Genomic DNA, 13,261 nt, shown 5'->3' with positions numbered 1-13,261 from the left:
CCTGGTGCGGTGTGCCCTCACAGCCTGGTGTACAGTCCCATAAGAGCCTGGTGCGGTGTGCCCTCACAGCCTGGTGTACAGTCCCATAAGAGCCTGGTGCGGTGTGCCCTCACAGCCTGGTGTACAGTCCCATAAGAGCCTGGTGCGGTGTGCCCTCACAGCCTGGTGTACAGTCCCATAAGAGCCTGGTGCGGTGTGCCCTCACAGCCTGGTGTACAGTCCCATAAGAGCCTGGTGCGGTGTGCCCTCACAGCCTGGTGCGGTGTGCCCTCACAGCCTGGTGTACAGTCCCATAAGAGCCTGGTGCGGTGTGCCCTCACAGCCTGGTGCGGTGTGCCCTCACAGCCTGGTGCGGTGTGCCCTCACAGCCTGGTGCGGTGTGCCCTCACAGCCTGGTGTACAGTCCCATAAGAGCCTGGTGCGGTGTGCCCTCACAGCCTGGTGTACAGTCCCATAAGAGCCTGGTGCGGTGTGCCCTCACAGCCTGGTGTACAGTCCCATAAGAGCCTGGTGCGGTGTGCCCTCACAGCCTGGTGTACAGTCCCATAAGAGCTTGGTGCGGTGTGCCCTCACAGCCTGGTGTACAGTTCCATAAGTGCCTGGTGCGGTGTGCCCTCACAGCCTGGTGTACAGTCCCATAAGAGCCTGGTGCGGTGTGCTCTTATAGCCTGGTGCGGTGTGCCCTCACAGCCTGGTGCGGTGTGCTCTCACAGCCTGGTGTACAGTTCCATAAGAGCCTGGTGTACAGTTCCATAAGAGCCTGGTGCGGCGTGCTCTCACAGCCTGGTGTACAGTCCCATAAGAGCCTGGTGCGGTGTGCTCTCATAGCCTGGTACCGTGTGCCCTCACCGCCTGGTGTACAGTCCCATAAGAACCTGGTGCGATGTGCCCTCACAGCCTGGTGTACAGTCCCATAAGAGCCTGGTGCGGTGTGCTCTTATAGCCTGGTGCGGTGTGCCCTCACAGCCTGGTGCGGTGTGCTCTCACAGCCTGGTGTACAGTTCCATAAGAGCCTGGTGTACAGTTCCATAAGAGCCTGGTGCGGCGTGCTCTCACAGCCTGGTGTACAGTCCCATAAGAGCCTGGTGCGGTGTGCTCTCATAGCCTGGTACCGTGTGCCCTCACCGCCTGGTGTACAGTCCCATAAGAACCTGGTGCGATGTGCCTTCACCGCCTGGTGTACAGTCCCATAAGAACCTTGTGCTGTGTGCCCTCATAGCCTGGTGTACAGTCCCATAAGAGCCTGGTGCGGTGTGCCCTCACAGCCTGGTGTACAGTTCCATAAGAGCCTGGTGTACAGTTCCATAAGAGCCTGGTGCTGTGTGCCCTCACAGCCTGGTGTACAGTCCCATAAGAGTCTGGTGCGGTGTGCCCTCACAGCCTGGTGTACAGTTCCATAAGAGCCTGGTGTACAGTCCCATAAGAGCCTGGTGCGGTGTGCCCTCACAGCCTGGTGTACAGTCCTATAAGAGCCTGGTGCTGTGTGCCTTCACAGCCTGGTGTACAGTCCCATAAGAGCCTGGTGTGGTGTGCCCTCACAGCCTGGTGTACAGTCCCATAAGAACCTGGTGCGGTGTGCCCTCACAGCCTGGTGTACAGTCCCATAAGAGCCTGGTGCGGTGTGCCCTCACAGCCTGGTGTACAGTTCCATAAGAGCCTGGTGCGGTGCGCCCTCACAGCCTGGTGTACAGTTCCATAAGAGCCTGGTGCGGTGTGCCCTCACAGCCTGGTGCGGTGTGCCCTCACAGCCTGGTGCGGTGTGCCCTCACAGCCTGGTGCGGTGTGCCCTCACAGCCTGGTGCTGTGTGCCCTCACAGCCTGGTGTACAGTCCCATAAGAACCTGGTGCGGTGTGCCCTCACAGCCTGGTGTACAGTCCCATAAGAACCTGGTGCGTTGTGACCGTAATACAGGCTGGTGCGGCGTGACCGTAATACAGGCTGGTGCGGCGTGACCGTAATACAGGCTGGTGCGGCGTGACCGTAATACAGGCTGGTGCGGCGTGACCGTAATACAGGCTGGTGCGGCGTGACCGTAATACAGGCTGGTGCGGCGTGACCGTAATATAGGCTGGTGTGGCGTGCCAGTAATACAGCCTGTTGCAGCTTCTCCGTAATACAGCCTGTTGCAGCTTCTCCGTAATACAGCCTGTTGCAGCTTCTCCGTAATACAGCCTGTTGCAGCTTCTCCGTAATACAGCCTGTTGCAGCTTCTCCGTAATACAGCCTGTTGCAGCTTCTCCGTAATACAGCCTGTTGCAGCTTCTCCGTAATACAGCCTGTTGCAGCTTCTCCGTAATACAGCCTGTTGCAGCTTCTCCGTAATACAGCCTGTTGCAGCTTCTCCGTAATACAGCCTGTTGCAGCTTCTCCGTAATACAGCCTGTTGCAGCTTCTCCGTAATACAGCCTGTTGCAGCTTCTCCGTAATACAGCCTGTTGCAGCTTCTCCGTAATACAGCCTGTTGCAGCTTCTCCGTAATACAGCCTGTTGCAGCTTCTCCGTAATACAGCCTGTTGCAGCTTCTCCGTAATACAGCCTGTTGCAGCTTCTCCGTAATACAGCCTGTTGCAGCTTCTCCGTAATACAGCCTGTTGCAGCTTCTCCGTAATACAGCCTGTTGCAGCTTCTCCGTAATACAGCCTGTTGCAGCTTCTCCGTAATACAGCCTGTTGCAGCTTCTCCGTAATACAGCCTGGTGTAGTGTGCCCGTAATACAGCCTGGTGTAATGCGCCCGTAATACAGCCTGGTGTATACTGCCCTAACGACCTGGTGCTGAGTCCCCTAATCCAGCCTCTTCTCTACTGTGGTCGTGGTGCTGCTGGTGGTGGTGTAGCTGCTGCAGGAAGAGGACGTGGTCATTCTGTGCCTGCTATGTACCCAAATGAAACACCTTCTTCTGGTGCATGCCTGCGACAGGACATTCTGCGTCATTTAGTAGGGCCACTACATGAAGGGTGAGGCCAGAACATGTTGAGGCGGTGTTAGATTGGATGGCTGAGAGTGCCTCCAATTCCTTCACGTTATCTTCCACCTAGTTCCCTGCAGAAAGTGCAGAGTTGGCACCTGACGACCATGGCCGGATCACCCCCTTGCTAATCAGCCAAGTAGTCTGAGCCCCAAGTCATGCATCAGTCTCTTCTGCTTTTTGATGACTCCACTAGTTGGGGTTGAGTGGCCCATCCACCTGCCCCTGCTCAAGAAGTGGAAGAGACTGAGTGCACTCATGCCCAACCACCTGTTCTGTTGTCGGATGAGTATGTTGGAGGGCTAGTGCACACAGTCATTGGACCACCGCAGCACATCTCACAGGATGACGAAACACAGTTGCCAACTGCAGTGTCTTTCTGCAGTGTGCAGACCTGCATGGAGGGTAGGGGTGAGGCGTGGGTAGAAGGGTGGAAGATGATGAGGTCCTAGACTCCACATGGAGCGAAGGTCATCCTAGTGACGTTCGGAGGAAGAGGAGGTGGTCACGGTTCCCCAGCAGTAAAGCAAAAGAGGGAGCATGGTGCAAAAGCACAGTGGGCAGCCCCTAGCCTGTATGTCGGCTGCTACTGCCCACTGCGTTGAGGAAATGTGCGTAAGCACTGAACGCATACGGCGATCTCCGGCACCATAACAACTTACCTATGCGGGAGGCCAGTTGCCGCGGCGTCTCTTCGGGCAGAAGGCCGGGATCCACTGTCGATATCGGCGCATGCGCATAGCGCGCTTCCAGCGCCGTTTTATTGAAGACACATTGCAAGTGTGTCTTCAATAGACACATTGAAGACACACTTGCAGTGTGTCTTCAACAAAATAGCGCCGGAAAGCGCGGACTGCGCAGGCGCTGAGCTGGCGTTACTGTTCTCCCCCCGCCCTCTCCTGACATCACTAATAATTTAAATATGTAACGTACCACCACACTTCGCCGCCATTTTAAAGACAGAAGATTTCTGCGTCACACAGTACCTCCGGTCTCTATCTTAAAAAAAAAAAAAAAAAAAAAACATTTCGTACTATATACAGTACAGACCAAAAGTTTGGACACACCTTCTCATTTAAAGATTTTTCTGTATTTTCATGACTATGAAAATTGTACATTCACACTGAAGGCATCAAAACTATGAATTAACACATGTGTAATTATATACTTAACAAAAATGTGTGAAACAACTGAAAATATGTCTTATATTCTAGGTTCTTCAAAGTAGCCACCTTTTGCTTTGATGACTGCTTTGCACACTCTTGGCATTCTCTTGATGAGCTTCAAGAGGTATTTTATAAGCAGGGGTCCAGCTCGATAACGACCTGAATAGTCTCTGCAATCTGTCTAGTAAGTTCTTCGATTAATCCCATTTATTTTGGTTTAACTGTATATGTACTGTATTGTCCCCCTTTGTAAAACCTTTTGTATATTTCTTCATAAACACTGCCTCGCTTTTGGATTAAATATAAAATGCTCTGTAATCGTCCATGACACCGACTCCGACTCCATTGCTCATGTTTAAGTGATAAATTTACTGTAGCACAGATTCATCTCAGCTAAAACTCTAGACCCTTATATCAGGAATAGGACAGACACTTGTAGGACATTTCATAAATTTCCCAAATTCTTATAAAAAAATATTCCCAACAAACTGCATTGAACTACTGTACCCAATTTATTATATATTTTAGGAGTCGGAGTTGGTCCATTTTATACTGACTCAGACTCCACCAAAATGGGCTCCGACTCCACGAATTCGACTCCATAGCCCTGACCAGAAAACAGGCGTCCAATCAGGCCTGTATTTGAATATTTTAAATCTGGTTGGTGATGGCAGCGAATAATCTAATTGGATGAAACTGGCAGTGATCTTACGGGGGCATACACACATATTCCATGCATTGGAATTCTGTGGTGTCTACGTCTCACTGATCGCTTGCCGATAACTATGCAGTGAGTAATTGGGATCGTCTGTGTGTGCGATTACCTGACAAATTGATGGCAGCGGTGGGATATTGTATGATCCCTCCGGTGTAGTTTCCTAACAATTGACGGCAGTGGTGGGATATTGTATGATATTTCCGGTGTCGTTCCTTACAGTACCATTACCTTAAACTGAATGACTTGGGTCAAACATTTGGGATATCCTTCCACAAACTTTTCACAATAGTTGGTCGGAATTTGGGCCCATTCCTCCTGAAAAAACTGGTGTAACTGATCCAGGTTTGTAGGTCTCCTTGCTCGCACCTGCCTTCTCAGCTTTGCCCATAAATTTTCGATAGGATTGAGATCAGGGCTTTGTGATGGCCACTCCAAAACATTGACTTTGTTATCCTTAAGCCACTTTGTTACCATTTTGGCAGTATGCTTTGGGTCATTGTCCATTTGGAAGACGCATTTCCGCCCAAGCTTTAACTTCCTGGCTGATGTCTTGAGATGTTGCTTCAGTATTGCCACATAATCTTCTTTTCTCATGATGCCATCTATTTTGTGAAGTGCACCAGTCACTCCTGCAGCAAAACAACCCCATGACACAATGCTGCCACCCCCATGTTTCACTGTTGGGATGGTGTTTTAGGCTTCAAAGCTTCTCCTGCTTTCCTCCAAACGTAACGATGGTCATTATACCCAAAAGGTTCAATTTTAGTTTCATCAGACCACAGGACATCTCCAAAAATTAAGGTCTATGTTCCTGTGTGCATTTGCAAACATTAATCTGGCTTTTTTTATGTTTCTTTTAGAGTAATGGCTTCTTCCTGGCAGAGTGGCCTTTCAGCCCGTGTTGATACATTACTCGTTTCACTGTGGATATTGACACAATCTTATCAGCTTCTGCCATCCTCTTCATAAGGTCTTTTGCTTTTGTCCTTGGGTTGATATTCACATGTTGGACCAAATCATGTTCATCTCTGGGATACAGAACCCGTCTCCTTCCTGAGTGGTATGATGGCTGGACATTCCCATCTGGACATTCCCATTCTTTCGCTCTCATTATTCTGGCATTTGGCAAATATGAAAAATCATGGTAATCCTAATTGACCTAAAATGGGAAAGGTTTATTCTGACTTCATGTCAGATATTGAGAAAAACATGCATATGTGTCTTTTTATTTAGTGTTTGTAAACTTCTGGTTTCAACTGTAAATTGGCGTGCATGCAGCATGTAAGTGCATGTTTACACCTGGCCACTAAACAGAAAAAAACAAAGAAACATAATAAGCAAATACCCTATAATAAATAAGCAAATAAACAGCAATAGTGCATGAAAATAATATAGGGTACTGTCACGGGTGTGTTGCCACGAAGATCGTCACGAGTACACAGCCTGACTTCTCGCAGCTGACTTGTTGGTGCTTTGTGTTTCTCGGCAGTGAGGGAGTTAATTCTCTCTCTCTCTCTCTCTCTCTCTGGGCTAGATGAGGTCCAGCCTCGCCCAGCTGCAATCAATACTTCTGTAGTGAGACTCCTTCATATACCTGCTGGTCTGTTTGGGAGGTGTCGGTGAAAGCATTTCATTCAGACTGACAGAGCGGATCGTGGTGTTTGGAGTTGCTGAGATAAGTGTATTTGGAAGTGTTTTTTCCCTTTCCTCGCTTTATCATTTATCTCCTTTCCCGTTGGTTTTCCCTCTGTTGTAGTTGAGAAGTTGTTTGTATGCAAGGTGGTTTTGGTTTTTCCCTTGTACTGTCTCGTTCGTCTAAATACTGTGTTTGGGCATATTATTTCTTGTTCCCTTTGGTTGTGATCGGGGTCCTTCTCAGGACTAGATTACTGAGGTGCAGGGATCTTCAGGAGGTAGGGGTTACGCTGGCGGCCTGGACCTCTGTACCTTTAACAGTACCTCCAGGTTGAGGGATTAGTCAGGGCCCCAGCTTAGGGTCAGCTTAGGCCCCCTACCTCCAGTATACAGAGACAGCGTGACATTTTCACCGACCCACTTAGTTTTTCTCCAGCTACTATGGATCCAGTAGCCGGTCTAGCTCGGCAATTGCAGAGTTTGTCCATGGAGCTGGCGGACGTTAGGTCCAAGGTTTGGCATCCTCAGGAGCAAGCCGGACCAGAACCTAAAGTAGCTCTCCCTGATAGGTTCACTGGGGGGCGGGACAAGTTTTTTGTTTTCCGGGAGGCATGTAAATTGTACTTTCGGCTGCGGCCTCGGTCATCGGGGAGTGAAGAACAAAGGGTGGGAATTGTCATCTCGCTCCTACAAGGGGACCCACAATCTTGGGCGTTCTCTCTTCCCCCGGGTTCCCCGGCTCTCCAGTCAGTGGATAGGTTTTTCGCTGCCCTGGGACTCGTATATGATGACCCAGATCGGATCTCCCTTGCTGAGTCTAAGTTACGTAGGATCCAGCAGGGAGATCGTCCGGCGGAGGAATTCTGTTCGGAGTTCCGTAGGTGGGCCACTGACACCCAGTGGAATGACCCGGCTCTTAGGAGCCAGTTTTGTCATGGTTTATCCGACAAATTACAGGATGTGTTGGCACAGTATGACTCTCCCGTGTCTCTGGAAGCCGCTATGGCCCTCGCTATTCGCGTGGACAGACGGCTTCGGGAGAGGTGCGGGATAACTCTACCCCCTGTGATGACTCCACCTCCTACAAGGTCCCCTCATATGGTGGTTCCCCTGGTCAGTCCAGAGGAGCCTATGCAATTAGGAGGGACATCATTTCGGGGGAGGGGACCGGTGGTGCGCCATAAGGCAGGAAGGTGTTTCTTCTGCGGGAGAAAGGGACATTTTATTGGGGGGTGTCCATCCCGTCCCTTGCAGAGTGAAGAGTCGTCGGAAAACTGTTGATCCCAGGTTGTGTGGTGGACGGCAATCTGGGAGTAGGTATTTCGTCCCTAGGTTCGTCTCAGTTTCTCGTACCGGCGGAGGTGGTGGTGGGTACGAGAACTGAGAGGATATCTGTTCTTCTGGATAGTGGGGCCGGGGCTAATCTGGTTGATGCTCGGTTTGCCCGGGTTCAAGGTATGCGGTTGAGTGAGTTGGCTAAACCCATCCCCATATTCTCGATCGATGCCAGGCCTCTCGGGCAGGGAAGTTTTTTGCAAGTTGTGCATGACGTAAAACTTCAAGTGGGGGCAATACATAAAGAACTGTTGTCTTGCTACGTGTTGGAGGGTCTTCCCACTCCTATTGTGTTGGGCCTTCCTTGGTTAGCTAAGCATAACCCGGTTATTAATTGGCAAACCAGGGAGATAAGCCAATGGAGTAAATTCTGTAATAAAAACTGCATGAACACGGTCATTGGTGCGGTTACTCCTTGGGTCTTACCTCCATTTCTGGCGGACTTTGAGGATGTATTCTCGGAGAAAGGGTGTCAGGAACTACCTCCTCATCGCGTGTATGACTGTTCTGTAAAACTGCTCCCTGAGGCCAAGTTACCTAAAGCTAGGTTGTATAACCTTTCTGGTCCTGAGAGGCAGGCCATGAAGGATTATATCTCAGAAAGTCTGGCTAAGGGGCATATTAGACCTTCATCTTCACCGGTGGCTGCGGGGTTCTTCTTTGTTAAGAAGAAAGATGGAGGCCTACGCCCTTGCCTGGATTTCCGTGAACTTAATCGGATTACGGTCCGAGATCCGTATCCGCTCCCACTTATTCCCGATCTCTTTAATCAGATCGTGGGCGCCAAATGGTTTTCTAAGTTGGATCTCAGGGGGGCGTACAATCTGATTAGGATGAAGGAGGGGGATGAGTGGAAGACGGCGTTTAACACTCCGGAGGGGCATTATGAGAACCTTGTCATGCCATTCGGTCTGACTAATGCCCCGGCGGTGTTCCAACACTTTGTTAATGACATTTTTCGCCGCTTGGTGGGACAGTTTGTTGTCATATATCTGGATGATATCCTAATTTACTCGCCGGATCTGGTGTCTCATCAGGAGCACGTTAGGCAGGTGTTACAGATCTTGCGGGATAATAAACTGTATGCCAAGTGGGAAAAGTGTGTGTTCGCCGTACAGGAACTCCAGTTTTTAGGCTTCCTGGTTTCAGCGTCCGGTTTTCGTATGGACCCTGGGAAAGTGCGGGCAGTTCTTGAGTGGGATCTGCCAGAGAATCTTAAGGCACTACAACGTTTCCTGGGGTTTGCTAATTATTACCGGAAGTTCATTCGTAATTTCTCGTCCATGGTTAAGCCTCTCACTGACATGACTAAAAAGGGGACGGATTTTTCTAGGTGGTCTGACAAGGCTTGTCAAGCATTCTCCTCTTTGAAAAAATGTTTTGCCTCGGCGCCCATACTCATTCAACCTGATGCGTCTCAGCCATTCATTGTAGAGGTAGACGCTTCCGAGGTAGGGGTGGGAGCAGTATTGTCACAGGGTTCGTCCCCTGGTAAGTGGCATCCGTGCGCCTTTTTCTCTAAAAAATTGTCGTCCGCTGAGAGGAATTACGATGTCGGCAATAGGGAACTCTTGGCCATTAAGTTAGCTTTTGAGGAGTGGCGCCATTTTCTGGAGGGGGCTGTTCATCCGGTCACCGTCATCACCGATCACAAGAACCTGCTATATCTGGAGTCCGCTAAACGTCTGAATCCCAGACAAGCTAGGTGGTCATTGTTTTTTACCAGGTTTAATTTTGTCGTTACATATCGTCCTGGGTCAAAAAATGTAAAGGCGGATGCCTTATCTCGTAGTTTCCCGGGGGCCGGGAATACGGACGACCCGATTCCTATCCTTCAGGAGGGGGTGGTGGTTTCGGCAGTATGCTCTGAGCTGGAGGAGGAGGTATTGGAGGCTCAGGGGGACGCCCCTGTTGGACCTCCAGGGAGATTGTTTGTTCCAGATCAGTTGCGACAAAAGGTGATCGAGGCACACCATAACTCAGTTTTTGCAGGACACCCGGGGAGTAAAGCTACTGTGGATCTCCTCTCGCGTCGGTTTTGGTGGCCTAATTTACATAAGGAGGTGGTAACTTTTGTCGCGTCCTGTGGGGTTTGTGCGCGCTCTAAGACCTCACATACCCGTCCGTTTGGGGCCCTCTTACCTTTGAAGATCCCGGAGCGTCCTTGGACTCATCTGTCTATGGACTTTATTACGGACCTCCCTCCGTCTTCGGGTAAAACGGTCATACTCGTTGTAGTGGACAGGTTCAGCAAGATGGCACATTTTATCGCTCTTCCGGCTCTCCCTAATGCTAAAACTCTTGCGCAGGTGTTCATTGGGGAGATTGTGAGGCTTCACGGGGTACCCTCCGAGGTGGTGTCTGATCGGGGGTCTCAGTTTGTGTCCAAGTTCTGGAAGGCGTTTTGTGCACGGCGGGGGATGCAGTTGTCATTCTCATCGGCTTTTCATCCTCAGACCAATGGTCAGACGGAACGTATGAACCAGAGCTTGGAGACATATCTCCGGTGTTTTGTGTCAGAGAACCAGGAGGACTGGGCTTCTTTCTTACCTCTGGCAGAGTTTGCTCTTAATAATAGGCGGAGCGAGTCCACTGGTAAGTCCCCGTTTTTTGGGGCATATGGTTTTCACCCCCAGTTTTGTACTTTCAGTGGGGGGGGCTCTTCGGGGGTTCCTGAGGAGGAACGATTTTCCTCATCACTCGCTTCAGTATGGAGAGGGGTGCTGAAGAATCTGAATACTATGGGGAACCGATACAAACGTATGGCTGATAGGAGGAGAGTGTCTGGTCCGGACCTAAGTGTGAACGATCGGGTATGGTTGTCTACCAGGAATATAAAACTTAAGGTTCCCTCCTGGAAACTGGGTCCCAGGTTCATCGGGCCGTACAGAATCAGTTCTATTATTAATCCGGTGGCATTCCGTCTTGACCTCCCCCCTACGTTTAAAATTCACAACGTGTTTCACAGATCATTGCTTAAGAGGTATGTGGCGCCGGTGGTACCGTCACTTTTACCTCCCCCTCCAGTGGTTGTCAATGGTAACTTGGAGTTCCAGGTATCGAGGGTCATTGATTCACGCTTTAATCGCCGGTCCCTTCAGTACCTGGTTCATTGGAAGGGGTATGGTCCTGAGGAGAGGATGTGGGTTCCTGCGTCGGATATTAACGCAGACCGATTAGTTCGGGCCTTCCACACGACTCACCCGGATAAACCTGGCCCTGAGGGTCCGGAGGCCCCTCGTAGAAGGGGGGGTACTGTCACGGGTGTGTTGCCACGAAGATCGTCACGAGTACACAGCCTGACTTCTCGCAGCTGACTTGTTGGTGCTTTGTGTTTCTCGGCAGTGAGGGAGTTAATTCTCTCTCTCTCTCTGGGCTAGATGAGGTCCAGCCTCGCCCAGCTGCAATCAATACTTCTGTAGTGAGACTCCTTCATATACCTGCTGGTCTGTTTGGGAGGTGTCGGTGAAAGCATTTCATTCAGACTGTCAGAGAGGATCGTGGTGTTTGGAGTTGCTGAGATAAGTGTACTTGGAAGTGTTTTTTCCCTTTCCTCGCTTTATCATTTATCTCCTTTCCCGTTGGTTTTCCCTCTGTTGTAGTTGAGAAGTTGTTTGTATGCAAGGTGGTTTTGGTTTTTCCCTTGTACTGTCTCGTTCGTCTAAATACTGTGTTTGGGCATATTATTTCTTGTTCCCTTTGGTTGTGATCGGGGTCCTTCTCAGGACTAGATTACTGAGGTGCAGGGATCTTCAGGAGGTAGGGGTTACGCTGGCGGCCTGGACCTCTGTACCTTTAACAGTACCTCCAGGTTGAGGGATTAGTCAGGGCCCCAGCTTAGGGTCAGCTTAGGCCCCCTACCTCCAGTATACAGAGACAGCGTGACAGGTACTTAGTTAACATAATTTTGATCAAAATAGTTGAAAAGCCAACCCACCACGTCACGGTGACCCTATTAGGGACAGTCCTAACCCTAATATTTAAAACCTTACTGTTTGTCAAGTGACTCTGTCCAGATTGCCTTTTCCTTCAACTCTGCTTCCTCCACCATGTCCGGTCACAGCAAGACCTGCACCACCAACAGCCAGGCGGAAACGACAGAAGGCTGTTCTGAAACTCCTCTGTTTGGGGCACAAAGCCCACACTGCGCAGGAGCTGTGGATAGAGATCAAAGAGGAGACAGATGAGTGGTTGGTGCTGGTGAACCTAAAGCTCAGCCTGGTGGTGTGTGATAACGGATGAAATCTTGTAGCTGGTCTGGGCCTAGCCGGTTTGATGCACATTCCTTACCTGGCACATGTGCGGAATCTGGTGGTGCAAAGATTCCTTAAAAATGACCCACATATATCAGAGTTTCTGCTGAAAATGCTGGTAGTGTGTGCGCGCTTTCGGTGTTCTCACCCTGCAGCGCTCGCCTGTCTGCGCTGCAGCGTCACTTCTGCCTTCCCGCTTACCACCTCATATGTGACTTACCCACAAGATGGAACTCCACCTTGCATATGCAGGAGAGACTGTGCAAGAAGCAGCACGCAATAGTAGAGTTTCAGCTGCAGCACGCACGGGTGAGTTGCTCCGTGGAACAACACTTCACCACCAATGGGTGGCCCTCCATGAGGGATGCGTGTGCTGTGTTGCGCTGCTTCGAATACTCCACCAACATGGCCAGCGCTGATGATGCTATCATGAGCATTACTATACCACTTCTATGCCTGCTGGAAAAACCAGCAATGACGGAGGAAGAGAAGCTTGAGGAACAGGGACTATTTACATAGTTATCAGGCCTGTCGACCACACATGGCTTGGAGGGTGGATTCCTGTACCAACAGCGGCCAGGTATCCAACTGTCCAGCCTGGAGACAGTTTTGGAGGAGGAGGTGGAACCGTGTTCGCAGCAGGGTGGAACTAAGCAGCTCATGGGGGGTACAGAGGACCCAGACCATACACCTCCCACCGAGGACAGCTTGTCGTTGCCTCTGTGCATCCTGGCACACATGAGCCAATACAAGCTGCTGTGCTTGTGCAACGACCGCTGAATTGCCTGGATTGTTACCACTGCTGATTACTAGGTGATGATTCTGCTGGATCCCCGCTACAAGGACAATGTACCATCATTACTTCTCTCGTTGGAGCAGTAGCACAAAATACATGAATACAATCGCACGTTGGTAGAGGCACTACTGACTGTGTTCCCACCTGACAGCGGGGGCTCAGTGGAAGAACAAGGCAGAGAAGAAGGAAGTCGCTAACGCAGCTGGGGCACCACCACCACCTCTGAAGGCAGGGTTAGCATGGCTGAAATGTGGCAAAACTTTCTCAGCACACCACAACTTCCTGCACCACCATCGCCAACTGTCCGTATCAGCAGGAGGCAGCGATTCAACAACATGGTTGAAGAGTACGTGTCCACACGTCTCCACGTACTGAGTGATGGGTTTGCCCC

The 13,261-nt window shown here is 50.5% G+C and overlaps 1 pseudogene; it reads left to right on the top strand.

Annotated features, from left to right (window-relative positions):
• LOC141197717 (uncharacterized) overlaps nucleotides 1-13,261 on the top strand; it is a 119,760-nt pseudogene that overhangs the window by 18,769 nt on the left and 87,730 nt on the right.

The sequence above is a fragment of the Phyllobates terribilis genome, unplaced genomic scaffold (assembly GCF_046119375.1).
Source record: "Phyllobates terribilis strain yellow unplaced genomic scaffold, ASM4611937v1 Scaffold_86__1_contigs__length_6382490, whole genome shotgun sequence".
Lineage (NCBI taxonomy): Eukaryota > Metazoa > Chordata > Amphibia > Anura > Dendrobatidae > Phyllobates > Phyllobates terribilis.
The sequence above is the reverse complement of the archived record's forward strand: the minus strand, read 5'-3'. Positions and strand labels throughout refer to the sequence as shown.